The sequence below is a fragment of the Choloepus didactylus genome, chromosome 8 (assembly GCF_015220235.1).
Source record: "Choloepus didactylus isolate mChoDid1 chromosome 8, mChoDid1.pri, whole genome shotgun sequence".
Lineage (NCBI taxonomy): Eukaryota > Metazoa > Chordata > Mammalia > Pilosa > Megalonychidae > Choloepus > Choloepus didactylus.
This window is the reverse complement of record NC_051314.1, coordinates 50,515,171-50,530,714: the sequence shown is the minus strand read 5'-3', so window position 1 is coordinate 50,530,714 and position 15,544 is coordinate 50,515,171. Positions and strand designations below refer to the sequence as shown.

The window sequence follows — 15,544 nt, the reverse complement described above, 5'->3', positions numbered from 1 at the left end:
TACCTTTATGAGTATGCACAAGTCTGACACTTGGTTTCTGCTCCTTTATGGGAAACAGTATGCAAACACTCAAATAACAGCAGGACAGTCATTTTTCATACATACTTTGTGTTCATTTCTATTACTTGGAAAGACCAAGTTTCCAAACACAGAAATCCATGTAGTTGTTCTGCAACTTGAGTCCTTGCTTGCACTTGGACTTTATAAAGCAATTAGTTTTGAATGTGTCTTGGAAGAAGGAGTGCAAGCTTTGAATTCAAAGCTCTTCTCTCTTTGTCTTGCTTTCACATCAAATAAAACAAGTTCATTTAGAGAGTAGAAAGGTGTGAATAAGACCTCTCAGTACCTCAGTCTCTCTCCGTTTTAAAGTATATTTTTCTGTTTCTGAGATGGCATCTGTGTAATCAAGTATTATGCCATAACCTGCCAAGCCAGCAGGTGTTAACAGCATGACACTGTGCTAGTCCCTTCTAGAATACATTTACTTTTAAGGTTAAAAATGTTGACTCATAATACTAGGAAGAAACACTACAGGTATACTTTGTATTATTGTGTTCCACTTTATTGTGCTTCGCAGATACTGCATTTTTAAAAATTGAAGATTTGTGGTGACACTGTGTCGAGCAATTCTTTCCACGCCATTTTTCCAAAGCACATGCTGACTTCATGTCTCTGGGTCACATTTTGGTAATTCTCACAATATATAAACCTTTTTCTTCATTATTGTAGTTGTGGTGGTGATCTGTGATCAATGATCTTTGATGTTACTATTGTAATTGTTTTGGGGCACCATGAACTGCACCCATATAGGATGGCAAACTTAATCCTTAAATGTTGTGTGCTCTGACTGATCCACCAACCTGCATTCCTATTCCCTGAGACACAACAATATTGAAATTAGGCCATTTAATAACCCTACAATGGCCTCTATGTGTTCAAGTGAAAGGAAGAAGCACATTCTATTAAAAGCTAGAAATGGTCAAGCTTAGTGAGGAAGGCTAGTTGTAAGGCCAAAATGGGCCATAAGCTATCTCAGTTAGCCAAAGAGTCAGCCAAGTTATGAAAGCAAAGAAAAAGTTCTTGAAGTAAATTAAAAGTGCTACTCCAGAGAACACACAAATGAAAGAAAACAAAACAGTCTTATTGCTGATATGGAGAAAATTTTAGTGGTTTGAATAGAAGCTCAAATAAGCCACTATATTCCCTTAAGCCAAAGCCTAATCCAGAGCAAGGACCTAACTGTCTTCAATTTTATGAAAGCTGAGAAAGGTGCAGAAGCTGCAGAAAAAAAGTTTGAAGGTAGCAGAAGCTGGTTTATGAGGTTTAAGGAAAGAAACCATCTCCATAACATAGAAGGGCAAGGTGAAACAGCAAGTGCTGCTGTGGAAGCTGCAGCAAGTCATCCAGTTATAGCTAAGGTAATTGATGAAGGTGGTTATTCTAAACAACAGATTTTCAATGTAGATGAAACAGCCTTCTATTGGAAGAAGATTTTCACAGCTAGAAAGGAGAAGTCTATGCCTGACTTCAAAGTGGCAAAGGACAAGCTGATTCTCTTGGTAGGGGCTAATGCAGCTGGTGACCTTAAGTTGAAGCCAATGCTCATTTATCATTCCAAATATTCTAGGGCCCTTAAGAATTATGCTAAATTGACTCTGCCTGTGCTCTATATATGGAATAACAAAGCCTGTATAACATAACATCTGTTTGCAACATGGTTTGCTGAAGATTTTAAACCCACTGTTGAGAACTACCACTCAGATAATAAAGAGTCCTTTCAAAATATCACTGCTCATTGACAATGCACCTGGTCACCCAAGAGCTCTGATGGAGATGTGCAATGAGGTAAATGTTTTCATGCCTGCTAACACAATGTCCATTCTGCAGCCCATGGATCAAGGCGCCACTTCAACTTTCAAGTCTTATTATTTAAAATATACATTTTATAAGGCTATAGCTGCCATAGATAGTGATTCCTCTGATGGCTCTAGATGAAGTAAATTGAAAACCTTCTGGAAAGGATTCACCATTCTAGATGCCATTAATGACATTTGTGATTCCTGGGAGGAAATCAAGATATCAACATTCATAGGAGTTTGAAAGAAGTTGATTCCAACCCTCATGGATAACTTTGAGGGGTTCAAGACTTCAGTGGAGGAGGTAACTGCAGATGTGGTGGAAATAGCAAGAGAACTAGAATTAGAGGTGGAGCCTGAAGAGGTGTCTGAGTTTCTGCAATCTCCTGATAAGACTTGAAGGGATGAGGAGTTTATTCTTACAGATGAGCAAAGAGAGTGGTTTCTTGAGATGGAATCTACTCCTGGTGAAGATACTGTGAGCATTGTTTAGAAGACAACAAAGGATCTAGAATATTATATCAACTTAGTTGATAAAGCAGTGGCAGGGTTTGAAAGGATTGACTCCAATTTTGAAAGAAGTTCTACTGTGGGTAAAATGCTATCAAATGACATCACATGCTAGAGAAGAATCTTTCATGAAAGGAAGAGTCAACTGATGCAGCAAACTTCATTGTCTTATTTTAAGAAATTGCCACAGCATTGCCAACCTTCAGCAACCATCACCCCAATCAGTCAGCAGCCATTAACATTGAGGCAAGACCCTCCACCAGCAAAAAATATTACAGTTCATTGAAGGCTCAGGTGATGGTTAGCATTTTTTACCAATAAATTATTTTTTTGTGTGTCCTCTTATAATCCTTTTAATTCTTGTGGAGTTGGTTATAATGTCCCCACTTTCATTTCTGATTTTATTTATTCACCTACTCTTTTTTTTTCCTTTGGCAACCTAGGTAATGTTTTGTCAATTTAACAGATCTTTCCAAAGGACCAACTTTTTCTTTTGTAGATTCTCTCTGTTTCTTTTTTTTTTTTTTTTAAATTCTTTGTTTAATTTATATCTACTGTTATTTGTTGTTTCCCCTTTCCCCTCATTTTGGATACAGTTTGCTCTTCTTTTTCTAGATTCTCCAGGAATGATATTAGGTCTTTGATTCAAGGTACTTCTTTTTTTTTTAATTTTAATTTAATTTTTTTTGAGATTGCTCACATACCATACAATTATCCAAAGATGCAAAGTGTATAATCAATTGCCCCCAGTACCATCATACAGCTGTGCATCCATCACCACAATTAATTTTTGTTCAATTTTTAGAAACTTTTCATTACTCCAGACAAGAAATAAAGAAAAAGAAGTGGAAAAAACAAAAGAAAGAAGAAAAGAAAAAAGAAAAGGAAACTCAAATCCTCCCATATTGCTAACCACCTCCCCTCCATTGTTGACTCGTGGTATTGGTATAGTACATTTGTTACTGTTTATGGAAGAACATTGAAATACTACTGACTGTAGTATATAGTTTGCAATAGGTATATATTTTTTCCCTATATGTCCCTCTATTATTAACTTCTAGTTGTGTTGTCATACATTTGTCCTGGTTCATGGAAGAGATTTCTAATATTTGTGCAGTTAATCATGGACATTGCCTACCATAGGATTGAGTTTTATACAGAGGTCCCATCTTTTGACCTCCAACTTTCCTTCTGGTGATGTACATGACTCTGAGTGTCCCCTTTCCACCTCACTCACACACCATTCAGCACTGTTAAGTTATTCTCACAACATGCTACCGTCACCTCTGTTCATTTCCAAACATTTAAGTTCATCCTAGTTGAGCATTCTGCTCATGCTAAGCAACCACTCCCCATTCTTTAGCCTCATTCTATACCTTGGTAACTAATATTTCATGTCTATGAGTTTACATATTATAATTAGTTCCTATCAGTGAGACCCTGCAGTATTTGTCCTTATGTGTCTGGCTTATTTCACTCAGTATATTGCCCTCAAGTTTTTGTCACCAACACATTTTCATTTTTTTTAAACATAGCTTTGTTCACATGCCATACATTCCACCCTAAGTAAACAATCAATGGTTTCCTGTATAGTCACATATTTATGTATTCACCACCCTCACTACTATCTACATAAGGGCATCTACATTTCTTCCACAAAGCAGGAGGAAGAGTCAAAGGAGGTAGAGAGGCAAAAGAAAAAGAAAAAAGAAGGAGGAAAAACAAAACAAAACAAAACATGACAGCTGGGAAGCAGCAAAAGGAAAGAGAACCTTAAATCAAAGTAGAATAAAGAGTCAGACAACACCACCAATGTCAAGTGTCTCACACCCTTCCCCATCCCCCCTTCATACCTGCATTTACCTTGGTATATCACCTTTGTTACATTAAAGGGAAAATAATACAATAATTCTGTTAATTATAGTCTCTAGTTTATGTTGATTGCATCCCTCCCCCAATGCCTCCCCATTTTTAACACCTCGCAAGGTTGACATTCGCTTATTCTCCCTCATGAAAGAATATGTTTGTACATTTTATCGTAATTGTTGAACACTCTAGGTTTCACCGAGTTACACAGTCCCAGTCTTTATCTTTCCTCCTTTCTCCTGGTGTTCCACATGCTCCCTACCCTCCTCTCTCAACCATATTCGTAGTTATCTTTGTTCGGTGTACTTACATTGCTGTGCTACCATCTCCCAAAATTGTTTTCCAAACCTTTCCTGTCTTCTCCTATCACTCTGTAATGCTCCCCTTAGAATTTCCTATAGGGTGGGTGTCTTTTTCACAAAGTCTCTCATTGTCTGTTTGTCAGAAAATATTTTGAGCTCTCCCTCATATTTGAAAGACAGTTTTGCTGGATACGGGATTCTTGGTTGGTGGCTTTTCTCTTTCAGTATCTTAAATATGTCACACCACTTCCTTCTTGCCTCCATGGTTTCTGCTGAGAGACCCGCACATAGTCTTATTAAGCTTCCTTTGTATGTGATGGATTGCTTTCTCTTGCTGCTTTCAGGATTCTCTCTTTGTCTTTGATATTTGATAATCTGATTATTAAGTGTCTTGGGGTAGGCCTGTTCAGATCTATTCTGTTTGGAGTATGCTGAGCTTCTTGGATCTGTAATTTTATGTCTTTCATAAGAGATGGGAAATTTTCACTGATTATTTTCTCTATTATTGCTGCTTCCCATTTCCCTTCTCTTCTGGGACACTAATGATATGTACATTCTTGTGTTTCATTTTGTCCTTAAATTCCCAGAGATGTTGCTCATATTTTTCCATTCTTTTCTCCATCTGCTCCTTTGCATGTAGGCTTTCAGGTGTTTTGTTCTCCAGTTCCTGAGTGTTTTCTTCTACCTCTTGAGATCTACTCTTGTATGTTTCCATTGTGTCTTTTGTCTCTTGTGTTGTGCCTTTCATTTCCATATGTTCTGCCAGTTGTTTTTTTGAACTTTCAATTTCTGCCTTATGTATGCCCAGTGTTTTCTTTATAGCCTTTATCTCTTTTGCCATATCTTCTCTAAACTTTTTGAATTGATTTAGCATTAGTTGTTTAAATTCCTGTATCTCAGTTGAAGTGTAAGTTTGTTCCTTTGACTGGGCCATAACTTCATTTTTCTTAGTGTAGGTTGTAGCTTTCTGTTATCTAGGCATCTGACCTCCTAGGCCATCCCAATCAGGTTTTCCCAGATGAGAACAAGCTCAGGTCACAGAAGGAGGAAATATTCAGTATTCAGTTTCTCTGATGGTGTGTCTTAGAGGATTGACATACCCTGTGCTTTTCTGTCCGGCAGGTGGCACCTGTCAGCCTGTCACGGGATGGTGTAAGTGGGTGTGGTCCCCAGTCTCTGGGGTCTGGTTCTGAATGGAAGGCAGGTAGTAGAGCTGGGCCCCTCCTCTTTCCTCTTGGGAAGCTGTGCCTCCTAGAGAGAGGTCATTTGCATATAAATAGGTTCTTTGTTTCTCTGACACTGCTATCTCCACCCTTGTCTGGGTCAGAGTGCTGTGATTTAAAAATGGCTGAGGCTTTCTTTACTGCAAAGCACTGCGAGCTGAAAATGGCTGAGGCTTTCTCTACTGAGCTGCCCAGGTTGACAGAGAGAGAAAGGAATAGAAAGCTCCCAGATTCACCCATAGGCCAGAGATAGCACCCAATCCTCTGGGTTCCCATCCTGAGACAGATATGTCCCCTGACTCTCCCAAGGTCAGTTGTCACCAAAAGCCTCTGTCTGCTTGTTGGGGATTCACTGTCTGTATTGAGCAGTTAACATTAAAACCCCAATTGGAGCTGGGCTGAGGTACACTCACTTGTTCAGAGACTTCTGCTCTCTAGCACCATGAGGCGTCCATGATGGAGGGGTTCTTGGCTCTTGGCACAGGTCCGTAGTTTTTACTTACAGATTTTAAGCTGTGATCTTGGGCATTCCTCCCAATTCAGGTTGGCGTATGATGAGTGGACAGTCATGTTTGTCTCCCCGCAGTTATTCCAGGTTATTTACTAATTTTTCTGTCATTTATAAATTGTTCCAGGGGGAATAACTGGCTTCCACTCCTCTCTATGCTGCCATCTTAGCTCTGTCAAGGTACTTTTTTTTTTATGTAAGCATTTAAACCTACAAATTTCACTCTCAGAGAAATTGAGGCATTCTTTGCTGCAAACCATATGTTTCACTGTATTGCATTGTCATTTTCATTTACCTCAAGAAAACTCCTAAGTTCTGTTTTGATATCTTCTTTGGCCCATTGGAATGCAATGTACCAGAAATGGGTTGGCTTTTACAATGGGGATTTATTAACTTATAATTTACATTTCTAAGGCCATGAAAATGTTCTAATTAAGGCATCAACAGGATGATTCCTTCTCTGAAGACTGGTTACTGTTCAGCTGGGGCTCCTCTGTCAGATATTGAGGCAAATAAAGATGTCTGCTGGTCTTTCTTTCCCAGGTTTTGTTGCTTCCAGCTTTTCGCTGCTCTGTCTCTCTGCTTCCCTGGGTGTTTCACTGAAATTCGTATCTTAGTCTCTCTGGAGCATTTTTCTTTGAGTTTCTCTAAATTTCATCTCTGTTTTCTGTGTGTCCTTTATCCTCTTATAAAGGACTCCAGTAAGAGGATTAAGACACAACTTGGGGCAGGCCTCAACTGAAATAACCTAATCAAAAGTCCCACTTATGATAGGTCTGCACGAACAGCAATGGATGAAAAGAACATGACTTTTCTGGGGTACATAATCACTCCAAACTACCACAGTTGTTTAAGTGGGTGTTGTTTAATTTCCACATAGTTATGAATTCTCCAGTTCTCCCTCTGCTATTGTTTCTGGTTTCATTACATTGTGATCTAAGAAGATAAAGTGCATGCTTTCAGTATTTTTTATTTTACTGAGATTTGTTTTGTGACCTAGCACATGGTCTATCCTTGAGAATGACCCATGAGTATTAATACAGAATGTGTATTCTCCTTTTGTGTGAATATTCTTTATACACTATATAGATATCACTTAGATATAGTTAGTTTATAGTACCAAAAAAATTCTCTCTTTACTTTTTAACATTCTGTCTAGGTTTTCAATTAATTATTGAAAGTGTTGTATTGAAGTCTACAATTACTGAAAAACATTTATTTCTTCCTTCAAATCTGTCAATATTTGCTTTGTGTATTTTCAGATGCTGCTTACATGCATATATATTTATAATTCTTATGTCTAGAATTATACCCTTTATCACTATATAGTGTCCTTCTTTGTCCTTTGTAACTTTTTGTTCTATTAGAGCCATTGTGTTTTACAGAAGAATCATTCAGGAAATACAGTGTTCCCATATTATGTCCCCTCCTCACACAAATGAATTTCCCTATATTAATATTTTGTATTAGTATGGTACCTTTGATACAATTGATGAAAAATCTTACTATAATTATGCTATTTAATATAGTCCATAGTTATAGTCTATATATACAAACACTACTCCTATACCCCTTATTCTCCCATCATTTTGTTACACTTCTTACATATTTTATCTTTACATATTATATATTCAATAACCCATGTTATTATGTATTTGAATTTCAGAACCTGTGAGAAATTAAAAGGGGATTTACATAACAGAAATACAATGCAAAAAGTACTGGCATTTATAATTATCTAAATGGTTAACTTTAATGAAGATCTTTTTTTCTTTTTTGTCACATCAATACACTGTCTAGTTTCCTTTCCTTTCAGTTGGAAGAACTCCCTTTTGCATTGTTGGTAGGGCAGGTGTAATGGTGTCAAACTTCTTTAGCATTTGTTAATTGGAAAATATCTTATCTCTCCCACATTATTGGGAGACAGTCTTTCCAGATAATAATTTGTGGTTCACAATTAATTTCACTTCATGCTTTAAATATGTCATAACCACTGCCAAACTGCCTCCATGATTTCTGAAGTGAAATCATTACTTAATCTCATTTGGGTTCCTTCGTACGTAGCACATTTCTTTTCTTGTGTACCTTTCAGAACTCTCTCCTCGTACTTGGAAATTGAGAGTTTACTACATTGTGTCTGAACATGGATATCTTTGAGTTTATCTTGTTTGGGATTCCTTGTGATTCTTGAATAAATTATTTTTTAATTAAGGTATTTAAATTGTTTTGCTAGACATAATCCTATTGCACCCTTAATAGAATACTGTATAGTGTAAACATAACTTTTATAGACACTTGGAAGCCAAGAAATTTGTGGGACCCATTTTGTTGTGCTATTTACTTTATTGTAGTGGTCTGGGACAAAACCCTCAGTATCTCTGACATATGCCTGTATTTTACAGTCTAATTACAGTCTTGCAATGAAGGTGGTATTATCCTTCCTCAACTTCACCATCTCAAGTTATCTCATTTAAAAGATTTTCTTTCATTTCCAAACATCTCTAAATTTTATATTTGTAGCCTCTATTTCCTCACTGCCTACTCATACTTTAATCTTTGTGGTCTGAATTCAGCCCTAGCATTCCCCTGAAATTTTCTTCATAGTCTACCAGTGCCCTTTTAGGAACCATATCCAAAGACTTTTAAAAATAGACTCAATTTTTTTTTTTGACCTCCCTATAGCATTTGCCTTGTTGATTGCCCTCACTGCCTTGAAATTCTTCCTTTGTTCTCTTAACTACAGTGACAATACTTAGAACAGATTTTCAAAATTAGCATGTCTTCTGTTTCTTAACTTTGGTCATCACTTAAAACCATGAAGTTATTTTTTATTCATCTCTATTCCTTTTCTCCTAAGTTTTTACTATTATTTCTTTGTAATAGTCTGTCTTGTTTTTTTCCTTCCAAATCCCTCTGCTATCACCCTTGTCCTAGTCCTATGTGGTGCTTGGTCTTCTTAACTTGTCTCTTTGTATTCTGTTTTTTCCTCATTCCAACCATTCAAAATTACTGCCAGATTTTTCCACAAAGCATTTTTTATTACATAAGTCATTCCATCATACACTGTTCTTGGAAGTGGCTGGATTCAAGCCAGCTGGGAATGCATCTGTACTGATGATATATTTTCCTCAAAACTGGACAAATACTTCCAGTGAAGATGCAGGAGAAACATCAGGGGGTTGGAGATGCTGAAGTAGGCCAATTTAGTCTAAAGCTTGGAAATGGATTCCATGTCCTAGAGGTCAAGACTATGCAATCAAAGGCCACTTGAAGAGTTAGAAGTTGGAATGGAGCCAATAAAGGAATGTGTTGAAGAATTTTGGGGGCTCCAAACCAGTAAAAGCAATTCAGACTGAGGATGGAAGAGGGAAGATTTTATGACAGGCAATCAAAGGAAGTAGTTAATGGACTAGGGTGAGCAAATTTTGGTTGATACACTGGAGATGCTATGGCTGTGAAGAGGGAGTGATCAAGCTTAGGTCTGTGATTCCTGTTGTGGGATTTTTCCCTAAGGAATAAAATTGTGCTGAATGGGATTAGGAAGACTAAAGAAGTTTAAGGATTTCCTAGGCTATCTTGCATGAGGGTGGTTCTTTCATGAATTCCTTTATATAAGATGTTCTTTTTATCAAAGGAATATAATGACCCTCCCCCCAACCCATTCCCCCATCTCTTCCATATTCCATGTCTGTCACACTATAATCTTCCTTCTCTGCTTTTGTGAATTCTACCTTTCCTTTTAAATTTGGCTCATGTTATATCTGCTGTCAGTTCAGTCTTGGTTGAAAGCGATGGAAACAAACATTATCTAACTTAAGTCATACCCCACCCCTCAAAAAAGGATAGGGTTTTGGAATTTACTATAAGGTTATTAAGGACTACCAGAATCCACCAGAGGCTATGAGATCAGTCTCCAGGACAGTTGGAACCAAGGAAGCTTGGTTCAAGGTCAAGAAGCAAGTAGTACAGAAAGTGTCTCAGGCAGAAGCCTAGAAAGGGCTCCACCACTGCCACTGCTGCAGCCACAGTCTTGACCTCCAATTATCTCCCTCAGTATTCCAAGTCTTGACTTAGAACATCTTGTTGCCCTAGATGAGGTCACATGTTGATTTATCTTTGGTCCAGGACATGGGAGGAAAGATCTCTACTTTCACAGTGTGTAGAAGACAGTGGCTCCAACCAAGACTGTACATGATTGGGGATTTTCCAAAAGGAAGTGTGGGGTATTGCTAGGAAAAGGAGGGTCAGATACTGGAGCACCTTCAAATGACAAATTTCCATTTTATACTTCCTTCATGAATCGTTCCTATGATCCCAGCTCAAAGTGATTGCTGATGCTCCTTAAGACTTTGTATTCTCTGCCTCTAATTTGGTATATAGCCCCTAACATTTACTATCAGTGCTATAAATCCCCTTTCCTTAAGAAAATGGGAAGATCTTGAAGCAAGAACTTATGCATCCCTAGCACTCATAAAAGGGCTTTGCGCATAGCATGTACTAAATAATTGTGTGAGTTTTATTTTAATGATAATGACCAACAGTGCCATTTTCTGAGGATGGTGATAATCAGTTGCATGCTTTAATTTATTAAAAGTGGGGTGAAACAGGAGAGGGAAAATGGCATTTACTGTCACTTATTTTGTGTCAGGTACCATGTGGAATGTTTTCTCTTTTAATAATGATAGTAATAATAGTTGGCATTTATTTAGCTGTATTGTGTGCCCTGCAGGAAACTAAGTGATTCACAAACATTATTTCATTTAATCTTCTTGACAACCATTAGAGGTCTCATTATATGACACTTTTGCAGAAGAACTATTGTTTAGAGAAGTTTCACAGGGAAGCATATAGCTGGAATTCTCGAACTCATAACTAAGTATGTCTAATTCCAATGTCCTTTTATTACACTGTATTGCTTCAATAGTGAGATTAAAGTTTGAAAAACTATACATTTTCAATAACTTTTTCATCATTAACCATTGGAGTCTCTCAGTATTTGGGAACTTATTTTAAATGCAAATACAAATTCTCAGGCTCCGTTCCAGACCTACTGACTCAGAAATTCTGGAAAATTGTCATTTAGCAAACTTGCCAGGTGATTCTGATATACACTAAGGTTTGAGAACTACCTGTATTCTCTCACACTTGTTTGCATTTCCATGTGGCTCCATACCTGCATACACTGAACCCCAAGTTCTGCTTAATGTCTTCTTCTTTTGAATGTCATGATTTTGATTTTACTTGTATTTTCTCTTATTCTGTGTTGCAGTTTCTATTTTTAATTTATTTATCTGGTCTATTCTTGTAGGCTGCTCTTGTTGAATGAGGTCTCACAAAAATTTAAAAAGTACAAAATTGTATGTAAAGCATATCTACGTAAATGCCAGTTAGAACATTTCAGAATAGGCCTTACTTCTATTTGCTCAGTGATGTTTACATTTTTATCTGCTGGGAAGGAAACAGAATGAAAAAAAGAAGCTTAATCCATGTAGACAAGATTCATCTCTAGCACTTCACTGTCTTTGCCAGAGGAGCTAAATATTTTTAGTCACTGGTTTTATATTGCCTTCCCTTTACACTTTTCCTGTAGTATCAGTAGCTTGATGGTATGAGGAATGGTGAGGGGTTCATTGGTATAGGGGGAAGAAGAGGGCAGGGACCAGAGCAGAGAGAGCCTTGGATGCCTCTGTAAAGAGTTTAGATTTTTCTTCAATGTGCTACAGAGCAACTGTGGTAGTCAGCCTCCAAGATGGCACCCAATGATTCTCACCTTTTGGTACTAATGCCCTTGTATAGCCCTCTCCCACAATTAACAGGGCTGACCTGTATGAGTAACAGGATATTGCAGAAATTGTGGAGTGTGGCTTCTGATGCTAGGTCATAAAAAACATTTCAGATTCTGCCTTGCTTACTTGCAGATCACTTATTCTTAGGGAAACCAACTGCCTTGTCATGAACATACTTAAGCAGGCCTATGGAGAGGTCCACATGGCAGGGAACTGAGAACGTCTGCCAATGACCAGCCTCAGCTATATGAGTAGGCCTTCTTAGAAGTGAAGCATCAGTCTAGCTTTCACAGGGCTGCAGCTCTGGATGACATCTTGACTTCAACTCCATGAGAAATCCTGAGCCAGAACCAACCAGTCAAGTTGCTCATGAATTCCTGACACAAAGAAACTATGTGATTATTGTTGTTTTAAGCTGTTAAGTTTTGAGGTAATTTACTATGTGCAATAGACAACTAGTACACAGATGAAGGGCTATTATAATAAAAACACAAGGAGACTCTGAACTGGAATGGTACCTATAGAAATGGATAGAAGGTGTGCAGATTTAAGAAACCCATCAGTAAAGTTTTTAGGCTATGGTAATTGAATGTCAGTGAGAATGAGTGAGAAAAGAGACTCAAGGATGACTTTCCATACAGGTTCTTCCTTGGGCATGAGATAGATTTTATTCCTCCTGCTTAAAACACTTCAATGGTTCCACTGATTTCCACAATAAAGATCAAATAGTAGCATAGATTGATCTGCCCTTTACAAGCTGGTTCTTTCATACCTTGCCAACTTTGGCACCACTTAGCCACCAGTGCTATTGATTTTTAATACAATTTTATTGGGAAATATTCACATATCCTATAATCATCCACAGTGTACAATCAACTATTCACAGTACCATCATATAATTGCCCATTCATCACCAGAATCAATTTTTGGACATTTTCCTTACACACACACACACACACACACACACACACACACACACAAGTAAAAAGGAACACCCAAAACATTCCATCCCCCTATCCCAGCCTGTTTTTCATTTAGTTTTTGTCCCCATTTTTCTACTCATCTGTCCATATACTGGACAAAGGTAGTGTGAGCCATGAGGTTTTCACAATAACACAATCACAACATGTAAGTTACATAGTAATGCAATTGTCTTCAAGAATCAAGCAGTTCTACATTTTCAGGTATTTCCTTCTAGATAGTCCAGTACACTAAAGAGGAATTTCTATACAGCGCATAAGAATGCCTTCCAGAGTGACCTCTTTGACTCTATTTGGAATCTCTTAGCTACTGAAACTTTATTTTGTTTCATTTCACTTCCCCATTTTAGTCAAGAAAATTTTCTCAATCTCACAATCCCTGGTTCAGGCTCATCCCCAGGAGTCATATCCCACATTGCCAGGGAGATTTCTACCCCTGGAAGTCATGTCTCACATAGAGGGGAGGGAGGTGAGTTCACCTGACACGTGGGCTTAGAGAGAGAGAGGGCCACATCTGAGCAACAAAGAGGTTCTCTGGGGGAGACTCTTAAGCACAGTTATAAGTAATGTCAGCTTCTCCTTTGCAGCAAAAAGCTTCACAAGGGCAAGACCAAGACTGAAGGCTCATCCTACCAAACTGTCAGTCCTCAGTGTTTGCAAGAACACCAGTAACAACCCAGGTAGTGAAGTCCAACATTTCTGCATTCTTCTCCAGTTCCCCTGGGGTCCCTGCAAATATATCCTCATTCTCTGCCCAAATTATGTTGGGATGTATCAAAATTTCACAGTAATCTGTACAAACCTATCAGATCTCACTTCCTATTCAAAGTTCCATGTAATTATGGTGTTTGAGTAAACTGACCATACAAGTTACATTATTTAGTGTGCTGCAAAAAAATACAGATCCTGCACCAAATAAACATCTCTTCCCTTTGTCTCACACAGAAGTTTAAGTTTTAAAACACAATCAATATCATCCTTTACCCTTTGGCCTGATTTGCCTTAGTTCTAACCAGATCCATTTCATTCCTATCTCTAATTGAGGTCTGAATTCTTTTTCAGCTTTTTTTTTTTTTTTTTTTTTTAAACAGTTGCTGTATGAGGTAATACTGACATTCATAGCTGCTGAGTTCTAGCTTTGAGATTCAGGTGTCACACAGATACCCAAAGTTCCAGAGACTGACCTTTTTATACACAAAGAGCTTAGCATCTCAGAATTTAGAGATAGCCATTGCAACTCAGGAATAGATGTGACTGCTGTAAGAGTTTACAATCTAGGGACCATTACAATATGCATTCCTCTGATAAGCTGTGCTCTAAGATTCAATTCTCAGAGTTTACTCATTACAGTTAGTCCATATTAGGGAGACATTATATTGTTTGTCTTTTAGTTTCTGGCATACTTCCCTCAAAATGCTGTCCTCGAGATCCATTCATCTAGTTGCCTGTCTCAGAGCTTCATTCCTTCTTGAAGCTGCTCAATATTCTATTGTATGCATATACCACAGTTCACCATTCTGTTCTGCAGTCGATGTACCCTTAGGCCACCTCATACATTGCAAATCGTGAGTACTGCCAACATAAATGCCAGTGTGCAAATGTCCATTTGTGTTCCTGCTCTCAGATATTCCAAGTATATACCACATAATGAGGTTGCAGGACTTTATGGCACCCACATACTTAGCTTCTTGTGGAACCACCAATCTGTCCTCCAGATAGGCTATACCATTTTACTTCCCCACCAACAAATAGGTACATCCCTCTCTCCATGTTTCCTCCAGCACTGTATACCTCTGTTTATATTTTTCCCTGCAATTTTATAGAGATATATTCACATACTGTACAATCATCCACAGGGTACAATCAATTGTTCACAGTTTCATAATATAGTTATGCATTCAACACCACAGTCAGCACATGAAAGTATTCATTACTTCAAAAATTTTTAAAGAATAATGAAAAAGATAAAAATATTAAAATATTATACAATACAATATAATAATAAGTTCAGACAACAATCCCATTGCTAAGAATCCCATACCCCTCCCTTATATACCGCTCTCATAGACATTTAGCTTTGGTATATTGCCTCTGTTACATTTAATGGAAGCATATTACAATGTTACTGTTAATCACAGACTCCAGTTTGCATTGATTATATTTTTCCACAATACCATCTGTTTCCCAACACCTTGCAACATTGACATTCATTTGTTCTCCCACATTTAAAAACATTTTTACATTTGTACATTTAGTCACCATCACTGACTCTAGGCTTCACTAAGTTATATATTCCCTATATTTATTGTCTATCTTTCCTTCTGGTGTCATACTTGCACCTAGGTAGCCCCCAGTGTTATTGATTTTGAAATGTATTTTCTCATGCCTTCTCTTTGCTCATGATAATTCCTCTTCTAGGAATGCCTTTCCTGTTCAATCAACTAAATCATTTGAAATAAACAGCCCAGCTACTTTGAGAAGAATTCCATGTCCACCCACCCCTTACCATTCCT

At 37.7% G+C, this 15,544-nt stretch overlaps 1 pseudogene; it reads right to left on the bottom strand.

The window, feature by feature from the left end:
- The window catches only part of LOC119542626, a 125,864-nt pseudogene that overhangs the window by 61,290 nt on the left and 49,030 nt on the right, over nt 1-15,544 (bottom strand).